The sequence below is a fragment of the Moschus berezovskii genome, chromosome 28, assembly GCF_049115385.1.
Source record: "Moschus berezovskii isolate FMDL1 chromosome 28, NW_MosBer_1.0, whole genome shotgun sequence".
Classification (NCBI taxonomy): Eukaryota; Metazoa; Chordata; class Mammalia; order Artiodactyla; family Moschidae; genus Moschus; species Moschus berezovskii.
Window position 1 is genome coordinate 6,893,174 of NC_142487.1, and position 19,437 is coordinate 6,912,610.

The window sequence follows — 19,437 nt, forward strand, 5'->3', positions numbered from 1 at the left end:
TCCAGAGGATCTTCCCAGCCCAGGGATTGAACCCAGGTCTCCCTGCAGGTGGGTTCTTTACCAGCTGAGTCACAAGGGAAGTCCATACTTGTCCATAATTTATTTAAGTATAAGGCCCTATTTGTCCATAATTTACTTGGAATTGAAACCAATTTGCTACCGAGGTCTGTTTGGCCCTAATGCAATAATCCTGAATAAAATCTGTTTTTAACTGCTTTAACCATTGTCTAGCTAATTTTGACTTCCTAGCTAATTCCTTCTTCTGTCCCCTACATGAGGGCCTTCCCTTGGAGTTCAGTCTATAATTCTTCTCTTTTTTTCTGTTAACTATCTCCCTGGGTTGGGAGGTTAGGGGGCAAGGTTCCTCTTACTGTTAAAATCCCCTGGGAATGTCTTCAGTCTACCTGCCTGAGGCACCTTCCTTCATATGCTAACTAAGCAAAATTTCTCACACCTAGAAAAAGGTTCAAGTGAAAAATAATGACAATAAAATGATCAGGAAAGAAGCAGTAATTTACAGGTCAAGGAAGATACATTACTCAAACTTTTTAATACTAATGCACACATTATTGTGCCAGTAACTTCTCTTAAATAAAAATAGATCAAAATCTATGAAACCATCCATGTATCCTTCATGAAATATTTTCTTATCTGTAACATTTAGAGTTTCTTCATCTTCCTAGGAGATTAAAATACACGCCCAATTAAGCCCCACTCTAAGTTTCCATTCGAAACTTTTGAGTTTCTTATTACTTAAGACCCAGGAAGTCTTTGATTAGGAAAGCTGCCTTGCCAGGGAAGTGATTATTTTTTCCTGGGGGACATAATTAAAGAGGAAAACACTGCTGAGAGCTGTGTGTGCCAAAGGCCATACGCGGTAACTTTCAACAAATCCAATGCCTTCACTGAGAGGAGAGAATCTCTCAGCTGTTCTACAGTCGATGTTCCCTGCATGTATTACACGAAACACCAACAACACACCACCACTAACAAAATGCAAAAACATAAACCCATACATGGGGATGGAATAGTGTGGCCAGAAACCCAAGCACGTGAGAAAACACCAGAGTATAACGTCTCATCACCACACTCTGACTGTAATCACCTGACCAGCTGGGCATTCACGTATTAGATGGGTAATATAGAACTTCATTCAACAAATTCATTTAAATTTTCCAAAAGTGGTGGGAGGAAGTGATTTCACAGATGACTCCCAGGTTTCCAGCTTAAGCAAGAGGGTGTATGGGTCATGGTAACATAGATGGGAACAGAGAGTCGCAGAGGAGGGAGGAACAGATGGAAGGGGGCATTTGTGGGTTGAGTATTGAAAATAATGAGTTTGACATGACCATGAAACATCAATGGAATGTCCTATTTCACACACAGGAACCTAAACATGACCAATATTCAGGGATGGGTTATTAATGAGAATGAATTTACAATAAATTCAATCTATGTCATTCTTGCTTTGTTTTTGCTATTTAAACATTTAGCAACTACTTAAATCTAATCTAATTTATGGTAGTGGCTTCCCAGGTCACGCCATTGGTAAAGACTCTCTCTGCCAATGCAGGAGACACATGAGACATAGCTTCTATCCCTGGGTGGGAAAGATCCTCTGGAGAAGGAAATGGCAACCCACTCCAGTATTCTTGCCTGGGAAATCCCACTGACAGAGGAGCCTGGTGGGCTACAGTCCATGGGGTCGCAAAGAGTTGGGCATGACTGAACACACACACACACCCAGTGCAATGTGCCTATGTATTTGTTTGTAGGCATGTGTGTATGCAAATAATTTATGGTGTGAATTTTCTCCTAAATCTAGTGTCACTATCACTCTTAACTGGTTGACCTCAAATCAGGCACATCCTTGCTTTCAAATGTAATCTAAAAAACTGGAGTAATCCTAGCCCTCTTGGCCTGGTATATAAATTTACCTGCTTTTCACCTGTAGGACAATGTGGTGTGGGCTTATAACGTAGGAGTCAGGTGGCTCTGACTACCGCGAGTCTGTGTCCTGCTCTGCCACATACTAGTTCTGTGTTCTTTGGCAAGTTCTTTAGTTTCCTCATGCCTCAGTTTCTCCATCTGTGAAATGCAGAGTACATTTCCATCTTGGTTTGTCGTTGTTATCCAGTCACTAAGTTGGGTCCAACTCTTGCAACGTCATGGACTGCAACCCATCAGCCTCCTCTGTCTATGGAATTCTCCAGGCAAGAATACTGCAGTGGGTTGCCATTTCCTTCTCCAGGGGATCTTTCTGATCCAGAGATTGAACCTACATCTCCTGCCCTTCAGGTAGATTCTTAACCACTGAATCACCTGGGAAGCCTCAGTCCTGGTTTATGGCTCAGTAATTTTTAAATATTATATAAGAACTGAAGAAGAACTGGTATTCTCTGTTGATTTAAAAAGTCCATTTATGACCATTAAATGAAGTTTCTTAGTGTGTGTTCATATCTTCTGTGTCTTTGGTGAGATTTTTATGAGTTTCCTCTAACAGGAAGAAAAATAGTTTGAAATCTATTTCCATGATGGTGGATTTGTCAATTTCTCCCTGAAGTTGTATAAAATGTTCTCATAGGTTAGAGTCAGGATTAAGTGAGATCTCAGATAAAGTGCTCAAAACAATGCCTGGAAGGTAAATATGCCACTGTGGCATAAGGATTATTGAGTCAAAGGCACTTGAAAAACAGTAGATACGAGGAGAACACTGTGTTCTGAGGTCCCTTCACTTCCTAAAAGCAGAAGACAAAACTCCCATATGAAAGATGCCCTCCATGTACAGGGGGAAAACATTATTATTACCAGAGACAGGGCATGGAGGATGAGAGAATTCTATATAAAGAGACCTCATTAAAATAACTCTTATCTTCCTCTAGGCCACCTGTATATTTTAGTTACGTTTCCACAATTCTATCTCTTTGTTCAACTTAGTATATAAACACTTAGATTCCACCACTTCTTTTCATCTTTATTTTTTTATGAAGACATTCAAGTCACATAAAACTTATACTGAATTCATTTGTGCAATTTTCTGTTCACTTACCTTGCTGCTGCTAAGTCACTTTAGTCATGTCCAACTCTGTGTGACCCCACAGATGGAAGCCCACCAGGCTCTCCCATCCCTGGGATTCTCCCAGCAAGAATACTGGAGTGGGTTGCCATTTCCTTCTCCAATGTGTGAAAGTGAAAAGTGGAAATGAACTTGCTCAGTCGTGTCCGACCTTTAGCGACCCCACGGACTGCACCCTACCAGGCTCCTCCATCCATGGGATTTTCTAGGCAAGAGTACTGGAGTGGCTTGCCAGTGCCTTCTCCGGTTCACTTACCTTACATCAACTTAATTCTCAGGCCAAGTCAAAGACCCTAAAAGGGTAGCTATAAAATTATGTCCCCCCGCCCCATACAGGTATTTGACATATGTTTGCTATTATATTTTAAATCATAAATAAATACAAAGCCCTCAAATATTTGATATGCCAGAGAGAAATAAATTGTGTATCACTACAGCTATTTTGTCAAATTTGTACTTTACATGATTTATAATTCCCAGATAATATTGGAATGGCAAGAAAAATCCCTGCACTCGTGTTGGTTGTTTTAAGTGGGATCATCTTTTCCCTAAATTTAGCTTTAAGTAAATATTTTAGATGATAATTTCTAGTACATTATGAGAGTACAGCAGGAATGAAAAAAATTTAGCCAATATGCATTTTGTTTTTTTCTCTTGTAATTCTCATCAAGCTGCATCTTTTTGTTGTTCAGTCACTCAGTTGTGTCTGACTCTTTGCAACCCCATGGACTATAGCCTGCTAGGCTTCTCTGTCCACCATCCCTTGGAGTTTGCTCAGACTTAGGTCCATTGAGTCGGTAATGCCATCCAACCATCTCATCCCCATGTCGCCCCCTTCTCTTCCTGCCTTCAATCTTTCCCAGCATCAGGGTCTTTTCCAATGAGTCAACTCTTCACATCAGGTGGCCAAAGTATTGGAGCTTCAGCATCAGTCTTTCCAATGAATATTCAGGGTTGATTTCTTTTAGGATTGACTGGTTTGATCCTTGTGCTGTCCAAGGGACTTTCAAGAGTCTTTCTCCAGCACCACAACTCAAAAGCATCCATTTTTCTGTGCTCAGCCTTCTTTACAGTCCAACCCTTTTACTACAGAGTAAATGTTGTCCTTGGGGATTTTCAAAATGTCAACAAATACTAAAAAAAAAAAAATGTGAGCTGTGATAAATTCTATTATACTCTGTTTTACAAAGAAATGCTTCTATCATACAATGGAGAACATATGTCCTTCAGATAGTACTTAATAGATCTTTTAATAGAAAAGGCCAATTTTGGTAATAATTGACTTATGCAGAAATTAAGTACACTACTGTGGATGACTGGGTTGCTAAATAGACACCACCACACCAACATCTCCACTAAACCATCACCACACACTGAGTAGGCGGTATGCTGACACATATATGTATCTATCTCCCAGAGCTTAAAACAGCCTCATCAGTATGATTTTCATCTGCACGGTGATATGTCTCAGAGACATGACAAATAAACACAACAGCCCACAATTAGATTTTAGTTATCTTACAGGTGTCTAAAGTAATCAATGTACTCGAACAGCACCAGCAGTTCCTGGCTCTAAATCATTTGTCATGAAAAAGCATAGAGGAATAAAATATAGTAAGCTTTATCTCAAAAGACATTAACTTACAGAGGATTTATAAAATATTGAAAGAGTAAAGAAGCCCACAGGGTTAAACCCTCTGCTAAGATTGATGAAATCGTCCACCAAACCTTTATTGATCTACACCTATTAAGGAGGAAGTTCTGAATTTCTGCTGAGAAAGGACTGAGGTCAACCAGTATCAAAGTGACAATTCAATCTCAAAAAGTTGATAAATGAAAAGAGCAGAAAAATATTCAATAGTTGCATGGATCCTATAGTAAACAAATCATCTTTGCCCCAAATGTAATTTATCTGGGTAAAAACTGGCTATAAACATACATTTTCAGAGGGCAAGAAAGAAAAAAGTGAGGCATACCTTCGAATTTACTGGAATCAGATATAAATCAAGAGCAGAGTAACATTTGTTCAGGCTAAGCTGAAGTCTTAAAGAGGCTTTCATTTCTGGCCAAAGTGTGGCCACATAACAAAGTCAGAGTCAGAATGCAATTTGCAAACCTTAAGGTTTGACACGGAAAGAGTCAGTCTTGATGAAAAGGGCCTTGCTTGCTCTGTATAAATTACTCACAATGTATGGAACCATATACCCTGTCAGGCTGAAAACCTACTGCTGAATTTTCCTATTTGTCTTGCCTGGTCTCAGATGACTAAATTTCAGGTACATTTTCCAAACTGAGTTCGTCTCTTAGAATCACAGATATACATTTCTTAGCCTTGTAGAATTATAGTGGAGAAGAAGAATGGAATTTCCACTAACCTTTAAAACCATGGTGTGGGCTCCAGCTGGCTTAGAAGCCTGCAGAGGTCCTTAGAGCTCGCTGTGCTCAGTTGGTGAGTGCTGGATATTCTTCAGATTATCCCGTTGTGTTTTTTTAAATTTATTTATTTTAATTGGAGGCTAATTACTTTACATTATTGTATTGGTTTTGTCATACATTGACATGAATCTGCCCCAGGTGTACATATGTTCCCCATCTTGAACCCTCCCCCCCCACCTCCCTCCCCATCCCATCCCTCTGGGTCATCCCCGTGCACCAGCCCCGAGCATCCTGTATCATGCATTGACTTGGACTGGCGATTCGTTTCACATATGATAATGTACATGTTTCAATGCCATTCTCCCAAATCATCCCACCCTCACCCTCTCCCACAGAGTCCAAAAGACTGATCTATACATCTGTGTCTCTTTTGCTGTCTCACATACAGAGTTATCGTTATCATCTTTCTAAATTCCATATATATGCACTAGTATACTGTATTGGTGGTTTTCTTTCTGGCTGACTTCACTCTGTATAAAAGGCTCCAGTTTCATCCACCTCATTAGAACTGATTCAAATGTATTCTTTTTAATTGCTGAGTAATACTCCATTGCATAAATGTACCACAGCTTTCTTATCCATTCGTCTGCTGATGGACATCTAGGTTGCTTCCATGTCCTGGCTATTATAAACAGTACAGCAATGAACATTGGAGTACATGTGTCTCTTTCAATTCTGGTTTCGTTGGTGTGTATGCCCAGCAGTGCGATTGCTGGGTTGTATGGCAGTTCTATTTCCAGTTTTTTAAGGAACCTCCACACTGTTCTCCACAGTGGATGTACTAGTTTGCATTCCCACCAACAGTGTAAGAGGGTTCCCTTTTCTCCACACCCTCTCCAGCATTTATTACTTGTAGACGTTTGGATAGCAGCCATTCTGACTGGCGTGAAATGGTACCTCATTGTGGTTTTTGATTTGCATTTCTCTGATTATGAGTGATGCTGAGCATCTTTTCATGTGTTTGTTAGCCATCTGTATGTCTTCTTTGGAGAAATGTCTGTTCAGTTCTTTGGCCCATTTTTTGATTGGGTCGTTTATTTTTCTGGAATTGAGCTGCAGGAGTTGCTTGTATATTTTTGAGATTAATCCTTTGTCAGTTGCTTCATTTGATATTATTTTCTCCCATTCTGAAGGCTGTCTTTTCACCTTGCTTATAGTTTCCTTTGCTGTGCAGAAGCTTTTAATTTTAATTAGGTCCCATTTGTTTATTTGTGCTTTTATTTCCAATATTCTGAGAGGTGGGTCATGGAGGATCCTGCTGTGATTTATGTCGGACAGTGTTTTGCCTATGTTCTCCTCTAGGAGTTTTATAGTTTCTGGTCTTTCATTTAGATCTTTAATCCATTTTGAGTTTATTTTTATGTATGGTGTTAGAAAGTGTTCTAGTTTCATTCTTTTACAAGTGGTTGTCCAGTTTTCCCAGCACCACTTGTTAAAGAGATTGTCTTTACTCCATTGAATATTCTTGCCTCCCTGGTGTCCATAGGTGCATGGATTCATCTCTGGGCTTTCTATTTTGTTCCACTGATCTATATTTCTGTCTTTATGCCAGTACCATACTGTCTTGATGACTGTGGCTTTGTAGTAGAGCCTGAAGTCCTGCAGGTTGATTCCTCCAGTTCATTCTTCTTTCTCAAGATTGCTTTGGCTATTCGAGGTTTTTTATATTTCCATACAAATTGTGAAATTATTTATTCTAGCTCTGTGAAAAACACTGTTGGTAGCTTGATAGTGATTGCATTGAACTTACAAATTACTTTGGGTAATATATCATTTTCACAATATTTATTCTTCCAATCCATGAACACAGTATATTTCTCCATCTATTAGTGTCCTCTCTGATTTCTTTCATCAGTGTTTTATAGTTTTCTATATATAGGTCTTTTGTTTCTTTAGGTAGATATATTCCTAAGTATTTTATTCTTCTCTTTGCAACAGTGAATGGAATTGTTTCCTTAATTTCTCTATTTCCTCATTATTAGTGTATAGGAATGCAAGGGATTTCTGTGTGTTGATTTTATATTCTGAAACTTTACTATATTCACTGATTAGCTCTAGTAATTTTCTGGTAGAGTCTTTAGGGTTTTCTGTGTAGAGGATCCTGTCATCTGCAAACAGTGAGAGTTTTACATCTTATTTCCGATTTGGATTCCTTTTATGTCTTTTTCTGCTCTGATTGTTGTGGCCAAAACTTCCAAAACTATGTTCAATAGTAGTGGTGAGAGTGGGCACCCTTTAGGGGAAATGCTTTCAATTTTTCACCATTGAGGATAATGTTTGTTGTGGGTTTGTCATATATAGCTTTTATTATGTTGAGGAATGTTCCCTCTATTCCCACCTTCTGGAGGGTTTTGATCATAAATGGATGTTGAATTTTGTCAAAGGCTTTCTCTGCATCTATTGAGATAATCATATGGTTTTTATTTTTCATTTTGTTAATGTGGTGTATTACATTGATTGATTTGCAGATATTGAAGAATCCTTGCATCCCTGGGATAAAGCCCACTTGGTCATGATGTATGATCTTTTTAATGTGTTGTTGGATTCTGATTGCTAGAATTTTGTTAAGGATTTTTGATCTATGTTCATCAGTGATATTGGCCTGCAGTTCTCTTTTTTTGTGGCATCTTTGTCAGGTTTTGGTATTAGGGTGATGGTGGCCTTATAGAATGAGTTTGGAAGTTTACCTTCCTCTGCAATTTTCTGGAAGAGTTTGAGTAGGATAGGTGTTAGCTCTTCTCTAAATTTTTGGTAGAATTCAGCTGTGAAGCCGTCTGGACCCGGGCTTTTGTTTGCTGGAAGATTTCTGATTACAGTTTCAATTTCCATGCTTGTGATGGGTCTGTTAAGATTTTCTATTTCTTCCTGGTTCAGTTTGGGAAAGTTGTACTTTTCTAAGAATTTGTCCATTTCTTCCAAGTTGTCAATTTTGTTGGCATATAATTGCTGATAGTAGTCTCTTATGATGCTTTGTATTTCTGTGTTGTCTGTTGTGATCTCTCCCTTTTCATTTCTAATTTTATTGATTTGGTTTTTCTCCCTTTGTTTCTTGATGAGTCTGGCTAGTGGTCTGTCCATTTTATTTACCCTCTCAAAGAACCAGCTTTTGGCTTTGTTGATTTTTGCTATGGTCTCTTTTGTTTCTTTTGCATTTATTTCTGCCCTAATTTTTAAGATATCTTTCCTTCTACTAACCCTGGGGTTCTTCATTTCTTCCTTTTCTAGTTGCTTTAGGTGTAGAGTTAGGTTATTTAGTTGGCTTTTTTCTTGTTTCTTGAGGTATGCCTGTACTGCTATGAACTTTCCCCTTAGCACTGCTTTCACAGTGTCCCACAGGTTCTGGGTTGTTGTGTTTTCATTTTCATTCATTTCTATGCATTTTTTGATTTCTCTTTTGGTTTCTTCTATGATTTGTTCATTATTCAGCAGCATGTTGTTCAGCCTCCATATGTTGGCATTTTTAATAGGTTTTATTCTGTAATTGAGATCTAGTCTTACTGCATTGTGGTCAGAAAAGATGCTTGGAATGATTTCAATTTTTTTGAATTTACCAAGGCTAGACTTATGGCCCAACATGTGATCTATCCTGGAGAAGGTTCCGTGTGTGCTTGAGAAGAAGGTGAAATTCATTGTTGTGGGGTGAAATGTCCTATAGATATCTATAGGTCTAACTTGTCTATTGTATCATTTAAGGTTTGTGTTTCCTTGTTAATTTTCTGTTTAGTTGATCTATGCATAGGTGTGAGTGGGGTATTAAAGTCTCCCACTATTATTGTGTTATTGTTAATTTCCCCTTTCATACTTGTTAGCATTTGTCTTACATGTTGCGGTGCTCCTATGTTGGGTGCATATATATTTATAATTGTTATATCTTCTTCTTGGATTGATCCTTTGATCATTATGTAGTGTCCTTCTTTGTCTCTTTTCACAGCCTTTGTTTTAAAGTCTATTTTATCTGATATGAGTATTGCTACTCCTGCTTTCTTTTGGTCTCTATTTGCGTGGAATATCTTTTTCCAGCCCTTCACTTTCAGTCTGTATATGTCCCTCATTTTGAGGTGGGTCTCTTGTAGACAACATATACAGGGGTCTTGTTTTTGTATCCATTCAGCCAGCCTTTGTCTTTTGGTTGGGGCATTCAACCCATTTACATTTAAGGTAATTACTAATAAGTATGATCCCGTTGCCATTTACTTTATTGTTTTGGGTTCGAGTTTATACACTCATTCTGTGTTTCCTGTATAGAGAAGATCCTTTAGTATTTGTTGGAGAGCTGGTTTGGTGATGCTGAATTCTCTCAGCTTTTGCTTGTCTGTAAAGCTTTTGATTTCTCCTTCATATTTGAATGAGATCCTTGCTGGGTACAGTAATCTGGGCTGTAGGTTATTTTCTTTCATCACTTTAAGTATGCCCTGCCATTCCCTCCTGCCTGAAGAGTTTCTATTAAAAGATCAGCTGTTATCCTTATGGGGATCCCCTTGAGATTATCCCGTTTTTAAAGCAACCGAGCAGATGATGACAACACTGTCCCCATTTTACAGATGAAGAAACTGAGGCACACCAAAGGGTGCAGTCAATTCTCCAAGCTCATGCTGTTAATATGTGGAAGAGCTGAATTTTGAACACAGATCTTTCTGCACCCTAAACCATGTTCTTTCAACTTTACCTCCAAAAGGTTACCATGTTAGTTGATGAACTGACTCAATCATATTCTCATACTTGATTTTAAGCAGCATTTCATATGACCTGCATCTTGACATTACAAGATAAGGAACCAGAATGAACCCCTTAGTGACATTTATAGTAAATCCTTCTTTTTTATAATGGAGGTAGCTGAGGCCTGATGACTCAGCCAAGGACACACATCAAGGTAACAAGGGTGGAACTAGTCCTTTCCTCGAAGCTTAACACCAGGTATGCCATAGCAGCAGGTGACATTTTCTACCATTAAAGTACATGATGAAATAAATTTTTAAAATAAATTTTCAAGATTCCTGTTTTCATTCATTGTTATTATTTATGCTGATACATAATTAATAAGAGGCTCTTTCAAGGGCGCATTTTGAAGTTGGTGCCAACACAGAGCCTATAACAGAAAGAAACAAGTAGGAACCTGGTTTAAAAACATACAGAATAAATTTCACGCTGAGCTCTAAAAGTAGGCCTTGAGCCCAATTTCAGGACTAAATCAAAGAGCAGGCAGAAAGCAGACAGCAGGAACAGTTATTTTAGTAAGAAAAGTAGGATAAATTTACAAGCCAATCATGGATGATGTGCGCAGATAAAAGATGCAGAGAAAGAATTTGCAGCAGTGACACATGAACACATCTGAACGCAGGAAAGCAAAAAACCGGAAAGCACAATTGTCCGAAATGTGAATAAACATTCAAACGATGCTGCAGCTGCAAAATTTAAACTCAAGGAAGGGACACTGGCAAAGGAATTCATTAAATAGATGTGATTTCCTGCTTGCACACAGCCAGTGGCTCTTTTATAAAGTAAAATGCACAATTTGTCTTGATAGAAATGACATCTCTCCTCTGCTGAACTCAATCAAACAGCAAAAGTCTTTTGTGAAAGATTCTGCTTATTATAGAGCACAATACTATTGATACCCAGATGCTCAGGCTCTGACTCCATAGTTATTCCACCTAATCAAATGCCTGAAATATGGAGTATGTTCTTATAAAATAAGGAGGTTTTCGTGTGATGGTAATTAGTCTTTCCCTAATGGCATTTACCACAGCAATTTCTTTGTAGGCATGAAGTTTCTTGCTGAAATCAACACTTGCTTGCCAAACCTGTCTGTCTGTTCCTCTCTCCTTCTCCCCTTCCTTTCCTTCCATCCATCTAATAAACGTTTATAAGCCTATAACACAGCAGGGGATATAGAAATGTATCAAGAAGCTTACTGTGGGGGATTTTATGACACTAAGATGGTATTTGACCAGGAGACAGACTCTGTTCTTAATCTAGTACACAGTATAGCAATGGTGATGCTGGCAAGCAAGCCCTTTTATTGCAATCAGTCTTTGATTTAAACTGCAATGTAGAAACCACAGTGCCAGCCTGGATCATTTGTTTTTCCCAGAGTGATTCTCAAAGTAAGGTTCCTGTACCAGCAATAGTGACACAGCCTGGGAACATTTTAACAAGGCAAATTCTTGGGTCCGGTTCTAGACTCACCTATGTTTGAGAACCCAAATGCATCCAAATCACTTGGGAGACCAGATACATCACAGAATTTGCAGTACTAAAGCAATGGTCTAGACCATTGGTGAGTGGCATCAAGGATAAGAAAGCTAAGCCTGAAAACAGAGTGGTAGGTTTTAAATATCTGATTAAGAAGTTTGGACGATGATGACTTGGTAGACAAGGGAATACTTTCTAAGCAAAGAGAAAATGTGATCAGAGTTTTTATTCAGGAGGCCTTGGAATCTAATGGGACCACAGAGAGGAAGACAAAGGAGACAGCTGTGCTATTTAGGTGAGAAGACACGTTAATTGATTCTTTCTGTGATGACCCAGGAATGTATCATGCCTCAACTGAACCGAGACCATTTGTTCAGTCTGCATCCTGGGCTCACGATGAGGTCTGCTCTGAGAGGCATCTCTCCACTGCTGTGGGATTCTCTTATTTCTGCAGTTTCATCTGTCTGCTTTGGGGATTTCTGTCTCACCAACTGTCACTGTTTTCTTGGGTCCCCGGCCCTGCCTCTTCGGCCACCCTTTCCCTTCTTCTACCATTTTCATTTCCCTCATTAGGAATTTGCATGTTAATTTTATCAGTTGAAATGTTGCTTATTCATGTGATTGCAGAGTTGCTCCTTAGAGTTCCCTGGTAACATCTCTCCTCTGAACAAAGGATCTTCTAGGTCACAACAAACCACAGCCTTTATCTGGCTTTATTTTCATCTGCTGAATGTCCTCATTGCCAAAAACCAATCAACAAACAAACCCTGATTCACTTTAATGTGTTAAATCCATTTTGTCAGCTGACCATCCTTGTAATTTTATGCTCGGACATGCATAATTACAGTCACGCTTTTCACACCAATAATGACAGTGTTAACGGGGCTATTTCCAAATAGGAAAGACAATAATTATATTTTTGTGCATCCACAGACACCTTCCTGTACGAAATCAATATACAGTGAATAATATGTAGAGGCACTATAAAATCTAATTCCATTATCTCTTTTCCAATATTTCGGTCATACTTTAAATCTTACTATATAATGTAGAAAGTACACATGGACCAGGATGTACTTTTCACCTCTGAACATGGACAATTTATTGAATAAGAAGTTAGTTTTGAAACAGAGTTCCTTTTGGTTCTATGCCATTTGTATATCACTCATCAATGTCTTTAAAACACAAGACATTTTCTTCCTGGAAATAGTTCATTTAGGAGGATTATGTGATTTATTTGACTATTGGAAATAAAGTAAAAAGAACTACAATAGACACTTCTGGTCCCTGCATCATACCCTGTTGGTCCACCTCTGATCTCAGCCATGGCTGCACAGATGGACAGTTCTGAACCAACTCAGATTCCCTTTGCCTTTACAGTGTCCACCACAAGTGACCAGTGCTGGCGCTGCTCAGCACTGTGGGGGATTTAATGACCCATGAGCAATCCACAACCAAGGGGAAAAAGCCAACGAGTGAACCTTTGGCTATACGTCCTTCAGGTGGAAGTTCCAGGGGGGATCTCACACCCTCTTGGAAGTCCCAGGGGAACCACGTTCCCACACCCACCATGGAGGACTCATTCATTTACTCTTATTTTGGTCTTTGTTTTTTCCCCCATTCGCTCTCCCCAATCCTTGGAATCAACTCCCCAGTAAATAAGCATGCTCAAGCAGTTGTCCCGGGCAAACAATCAAAACAAAACAATCAATTGTTAACATATTTGGCAATATCAATTCCCTTTAGATCTGATATCACATATTGTCAAGACCATTCTTTTTTCTTTCCATTAACTACACAATAAAATGAAAGGAATGGAGATCATACCATTACTTCAAGTGTTTCCATTGTCTTTCTTACCTCACATAAATCAACTGATCACTTTGTGGTGATAAATTCAAATCTGTCCAACACTCACAAGAAAAAAGAAGCTGATACAGCATCATTTACTTCCATGATTACATGCCTAACCTAAAGTGCAACACTATAGCCCAAAGACTTACAAAAATGCATCGTCCTGCTCTGCCACTCTAGATCAACACCAAGAATGAAGATTAAACATATAAAACACATCTGGTCCAAATTCTGAACAGGCAATTAAGGGATTAAAACAATAGAAGAGTATGTCAGCAGCATATTAATACACCTTGAATTATAAGCCAGAAATATGTTTGTTAAACTTCACCACACAATCATAAAAAAAAAAAAATTGCTTCACACATGGTGACTGAAGAGGAAGCTGTAGGAAGATATGATTTAAAGGAAAAGGAGATAGTTTTACCTTTGATGATCAATTTTCCATTTTTTTTGCTTCTAATGCAGGAAAAGATCCAAAATTTACAGCTTTTGTTTTTTAACCCGATGTGCCTTTTGGTGTGTGATGCCCAACTGTTCTGAAATATAACAAAATGCAGTAATTAGATGCAGTGTGTGTGTATCTCAGTTACTCAGTCATGTCCAGCTCTTTGCAACCCCATGGACTACAGCTTGCCAGGCTCCTCTGACTATGGAATTCTCCAGGCAAGAATACCAGAGTGGGTTGCCATTTCCTTCTCCAGGGCATCTTCCCAACCCAGGGATCAAACCTGGGTCTCCCACATTGCAGGCAGATTCTTTACAGTCTGAACCACCAGGGAAGCCCAGATACAGTAACTACCCTGAAACAAAAAGTTACTTGAGAAGATCACAATGACTCTGGCAGCTGTTAAATTCAATAATGTGAGAAGAACATTTCATAGAAAATTTGCCTGGCAGAGTTCTCGCACGATGCTACACTTTACTTTTAGGCTCTTCAAAAGAAAATCAACTCTAAAAAATACAAGACAATGTCACCATAATAAATAGGTTTGCGACTCTACCGTCTATTAATACCTTTCTCCCATTAATGCTTATATTCTCTTTAAAAAGTAATAAAATGCAAGCACTGGTCATGTCATTTTGTAAGATATATTACACAGAAGATTGTGTTCGCTTCCTGTGCAATATTTAACAATGCTGCAACAAGGTAACTGTAACTAAAAAATAAAATGGGGGTGGTTAAAAAGTATTCTTTCCAGGGTAATCCCTTTGCTATCACAAGAGGACACCAATCATGGCAGACTCTTCCTAAGAGCATTACTAGATCTAGGAGCTGTGCATGCTCAGTCACATCTGACTCTTTGCAACCCCATGGACCATACCCGCTAGGCTCCTCGGTCCATGGAATTTTCCAGGCAAGAATGCTGGAGTGGGTAGTCCTTTCCTTCTGCAAGGGATCTTCCCGACTCAAGGACAGAATCACACCTCCTGCCTTGGCAGGCAGATTCTTTATCACTGAGTCACCTGGGAAGCCCCTACTAGATACTGGCTGAGGCCTAAACCAAACCATTAGCTCCAACTAGTAACAGTATTTTCTCATGAAAGTGATAAAATGGAACTTTTAATTGGGCCCAGACTTAAGGAGGGGGGTACCTATTATGGTCATATCACATGCTTTATGCTGACCTATGTTTTTGCTTTCTGAAAAGTCATGGAGGCAAGGACTTGTGTTACAGGCACAAATGACTGGTGTTGAAAAATGAAAGTACCAACAGAGTTCTGTTCCTGTTTGCTTCTAAGCAATACGATTTTGTGGCCTGTGGTAGCACATTCAAATAATGTCAGAGGTACCGTGACAGTGTCTGAATAAATGGAGAAATCACTTCACAGAAGAGGAACTAGAGGCCAGAAGAGGTAACAGGGCTTGACTAATTTTATCAAGAGACACAAAGGCAGAATGACATCTCAGAATTTCTGCCTCCGAGTTCAATCCCTTTTGAAACCCATGAGACTGTATTTGTTTCCACAAATCATACTGGTCATTCAAAAAGTTCAGGGCTAATACAATTCTCTGCAGAAGTTGTCCCAGCAAGACCGTGAGGCTGGCAAAGTTGACAGGTTGAGAATTAGGACGCCGTGGGTGGCTGAAAACAAGAACAACAGGAGCACAAAAATATCACATATTTTCACAGCACATGAAGCACCTTGGGAATAGTATACTTTCACATGCCTCTCGTTCATCTATACTATAAAGGATAGAAATGGTTTTCCATTATCAAAAGTGATCAAGTATAATTATCATTATGAGTCTTGGCTTATATATGACTATTCTGTTAAGTATTCTTAATGTTGAAGGATACCAGATGAACTCTGAATTTTTTTCCTACATATGAGAAATAGGTTACCCAGTTCAGTTCAGTTCAGTTCAGTCACTCAGTAGTGTCTGACTCTTTGTGACCCCATGAATCACAGCACGCCAGGCCTCCCTGTCCATCACCAACTCCCGGAGTTCACTCAAACTCATGTCCATCAAGTCGGTGATGCCATCCAGGCATCTCATTCTCTGTCGTCCCCTTCTCCTCCTGCCCCCAATCCTTCCCAGCATCAGGGAGATACTAAAAATATCAATTTTTTAAACATTTGGAACTGATCACTTATTCATTCATAAATATTGAGAAACTATTTTGTGCTAGACATTGTTCTTAATTTTCTGTAGGAAAAAAATGAAAAGATTATGCAGTTTTTGACAGAAACACCCAGATACACAATAAAAGTCAATCTTATTACAATTGTGATATTTTCTGATTTAAATAATATTTAGGTACACAAATATCTTAAACAATGGAACAATGGGAGGTGGGAGGTTGTCTCAAATGTCATCAAATCTAGTGATTCCAGAGTGGTTGATCATCACAATTGTCTGGAAAACTGGTAAAAAAGACAAACTACAGAATTTCATGTAAGATTGATTAAATCAGTTTATTCATGGGTAGATTCAGGGAAATGTGCATTTTGCAAATACTCCCTGGCTCATTCTCCTGATCAAGTTGAGAAACTTACTGATTCTTGCCCAATCTCCTTATTCTAAAGCTGAACAAACTGAAACCAAGGAAATGACTTGCCCAAGCCATTGGCCTTTGGTGACAGAACTGAGATTAGAATGCAGAATTCCTGATTCTCTGGTATTTTTTTTCCTTTCCAGGAGTCCCTTTTTAATTTTTTCTTCCTGATTTTTTCTTTATATCACTGAGTAGCAATATTTAGTCTCTATATCTGAGAAAGAAGAGCAAAGGAAAGGTAAACAAAACTCTGACACACACACAGTGAAATTTGACCTTAAGTTGCTTGATTCAGTAGCAAACTTTCTACTACTCCACTGGGTTGTTACAGAGTCAACTACTTGGGCCATCTGCTTGGCCCCTTTTTCTAGGATCTGCCCAGCATCCTACCACCTTCCTCAACTTTCAAAGGCGCGCACTACCCATTGTGTGTCATTGAATCCTCACCTCTGGCCTTTGTAGACTGTGGGGTGGTAAGGGGACCTCAGTAAGAAGGTGCCATGCAACCAAGACCTTGGAAGATGTGAGGGGGTCAGTCATGCACAAGAGAAGGGTGTTTCAGCAGAAGGAATGGCCAAGGTTAAGGCCCGAAGGTGGGAGTGTCCCCAGGGGCTGTTCCTGGAATTGCGAGAGGGTCAGTGGGAATGGAGTGGCCCTGGGAAAGGGGGATCAAAGGCAGAGGAATGAAGGGGCAGCAAGGGGGCTTCTGTGTGGGCAGAGGCGGAGGGAGGGTGGATCAAAGGCAGCTCAAGGCTTTTGGCTTTTACTCTGAGAGTGAAATGGGAGCCACTGCAGGAGGCTGAGCTCAGAATTGATATTAGTTCTGTTTCCACAACCTTATTCTAGCTGCTGCATGGGAAGAGACCACAGGGCCAGCTGCCAGGGTGGAGGCAGGTGGAAAGATCATCTTCTTGGACCGAGATATCACCTCAGACTCAGGGGGTGCCACTAGGAGGGCTCAGGTCCAGGCTGAGCTTCTTCTGAAGGAGAGTCAAGAGGATCTCCTGATGGACCTGGTGGAGGACATAAGGAAAGAGGGTGGCAAGGTTGTCCTCAAGGTTTTTAGCCCGCACAACTGGAAGAGGGCAGTGCCATCACTTAGATGAGAAAGGCTGTGGCTACGGAAGGGGCTTTCCATGTGGTGTTAGTGGCAAAGAATCTGCGTGACAGCCCAGGAGATGCAAGAGACACAGGTTCAATCCCTCAGTCAGGAAGATGCCCTGGAGGAGGGCATGGCAACCCATTCCAGTATTCTTGCCTGGAGATTTCCATGGACAGAGGAGCCTGGCGGGCTACATTCCAAGGAGTCACAAAGAGTTGGACACAAAACGACTAGAGAAGGCTTTGTGGGGAAATGGTGAGCTTAATTTGGCCACACTGACTTTGAGAAATCAGTACTAAGCGGGCTTCTCAGGTAGGTGTTGGACATACGATACTCGAATGGAAGCTTCCAGGTGGCTTTCTGGCCTCACACGGACAGTATTCTTATTTTCACCTACTACAATGACTATGTGGATGTTAAACACAAAAATACATGTAAAGAACAGTAACTGGTACATAAAAGAACTCAGCACGTTTTAATTCTCTTCTTTTTCCAGCTTTTACTTTCAAATATTTATTTCTCTATTGACTATAAGATTAAGTCTATCTCTGTGTGAAAAAAAATAAATTTTCCACAAGATGTAATAAAAACCATGCTCTACATTGTGGCAGTCCTTTCTCAAATATGGAGAAAAAAATCAGACAAAATATTAATAATGCTACTCAGTAACTCATAAAGTAGAACTTTCAGGGAGCAAGGTAAATTGCGGTTGGGGCACAAACTGAAAGATCTAAAGTAAAAATAAAAACAGAACTGAAATAAATCCTAAAAAGTCACTCTACTTCTCTCAAATCTTTCTCGATTTTTAGCAACAATCAGTCATCCTTTGGGATAAGATGTGGAAATGGGAGAGTTGTAGTCACTGGGCCATAGAGACCAGTGCACAGCTGATGAAGTACAGTTGGGAGCTCTGGAAATTCTAGGAACAATTCTTTAAAGTCTACTATTGTATCTTTAACATGGATTTCTTGATTTATAAGTGCCTCTTCAACTGAACACGTTAAACTTGAAACCATCCAAGTTCATTTTTTGAAGTCTCATGTTTTACTGTAAAATTTTACTCAGATGCATAGACCATAAAACATGGCGTGTGTTTGAAGACCAAGTTAAACTAGCCATCTGCCTCCAGGTCCTCTTACCCTTGCAGATCTTAGAGTAAGAATCAATTTCAGAAGTAGGTCTGCAATTATTCTGTGACTCCCATATGTCTGAGGTAGCCTCTGATCAAACAAGAAGCAAAGGAGGAAGACTAGCGAGTTGCTACTTCCTTTGCAAACCCCTTTGCTACTTGTGTCCTCATCTGTGTTTAAGAAACTTCAAAGCAGGGCTGGACACATGGATGCGCCTCCTGGGCAGCTCCACGTGGCTCCATGCTCAGAACAGCCCTATGCTCTGCTTAATGCTTTTATATTTGAACCAGTGTTCTGTGGGTGCAGTCCAACGGGGTAATGGAGCATAAACATGAGCAGGGGCATCAATACACCTGCACAATAATACACTTGTCCCCAGACCTTGCTGCCTCATCCACATATAACATGCAAGAAGTTGAATTCTGGTAGACCCATGATTCCTGGGAGGTCAGTGAGATTTGTATGACTATGGCTGAGGAAGTGAGGAAGCTGACCATCCACCAGCCATGCTTTTCATGGGAATGAGAATCTGCATCCGATTTTGAGAAGGCAACGCTATTCAAAGAAACACAGATAACCAAGAAACCCTATCATATCCTTTGTTTATTGCATTTTCTCCCGTGTATTAGCCAGATGCTTATGCTG

General features: G+C 39.7%; 1 protein-coding gene across 1 annotated transcript in view; it reads right to left on the reverse strand.

Annotated features, from left to right (window-relative positions):
• DLGAP1 (DLG associated protein 1) overlaps positions 1-14,092 on the reverse strand; it is a 533,225-nt gene extending 519,133 nt beyond the window's left edge. The window contains exon 1 of the mRNA XM_055417159.2: positions 13,986-14,092. The gene's annotated coding sequence lies outside the window, so the exon portion shown is untranslated. The remainder of the gene's footprint in view (positions 1-13,985) is intronic.
• Between the last annotated feature and the right edge of the window lie 5,345 nt (positions 14,093-19,437).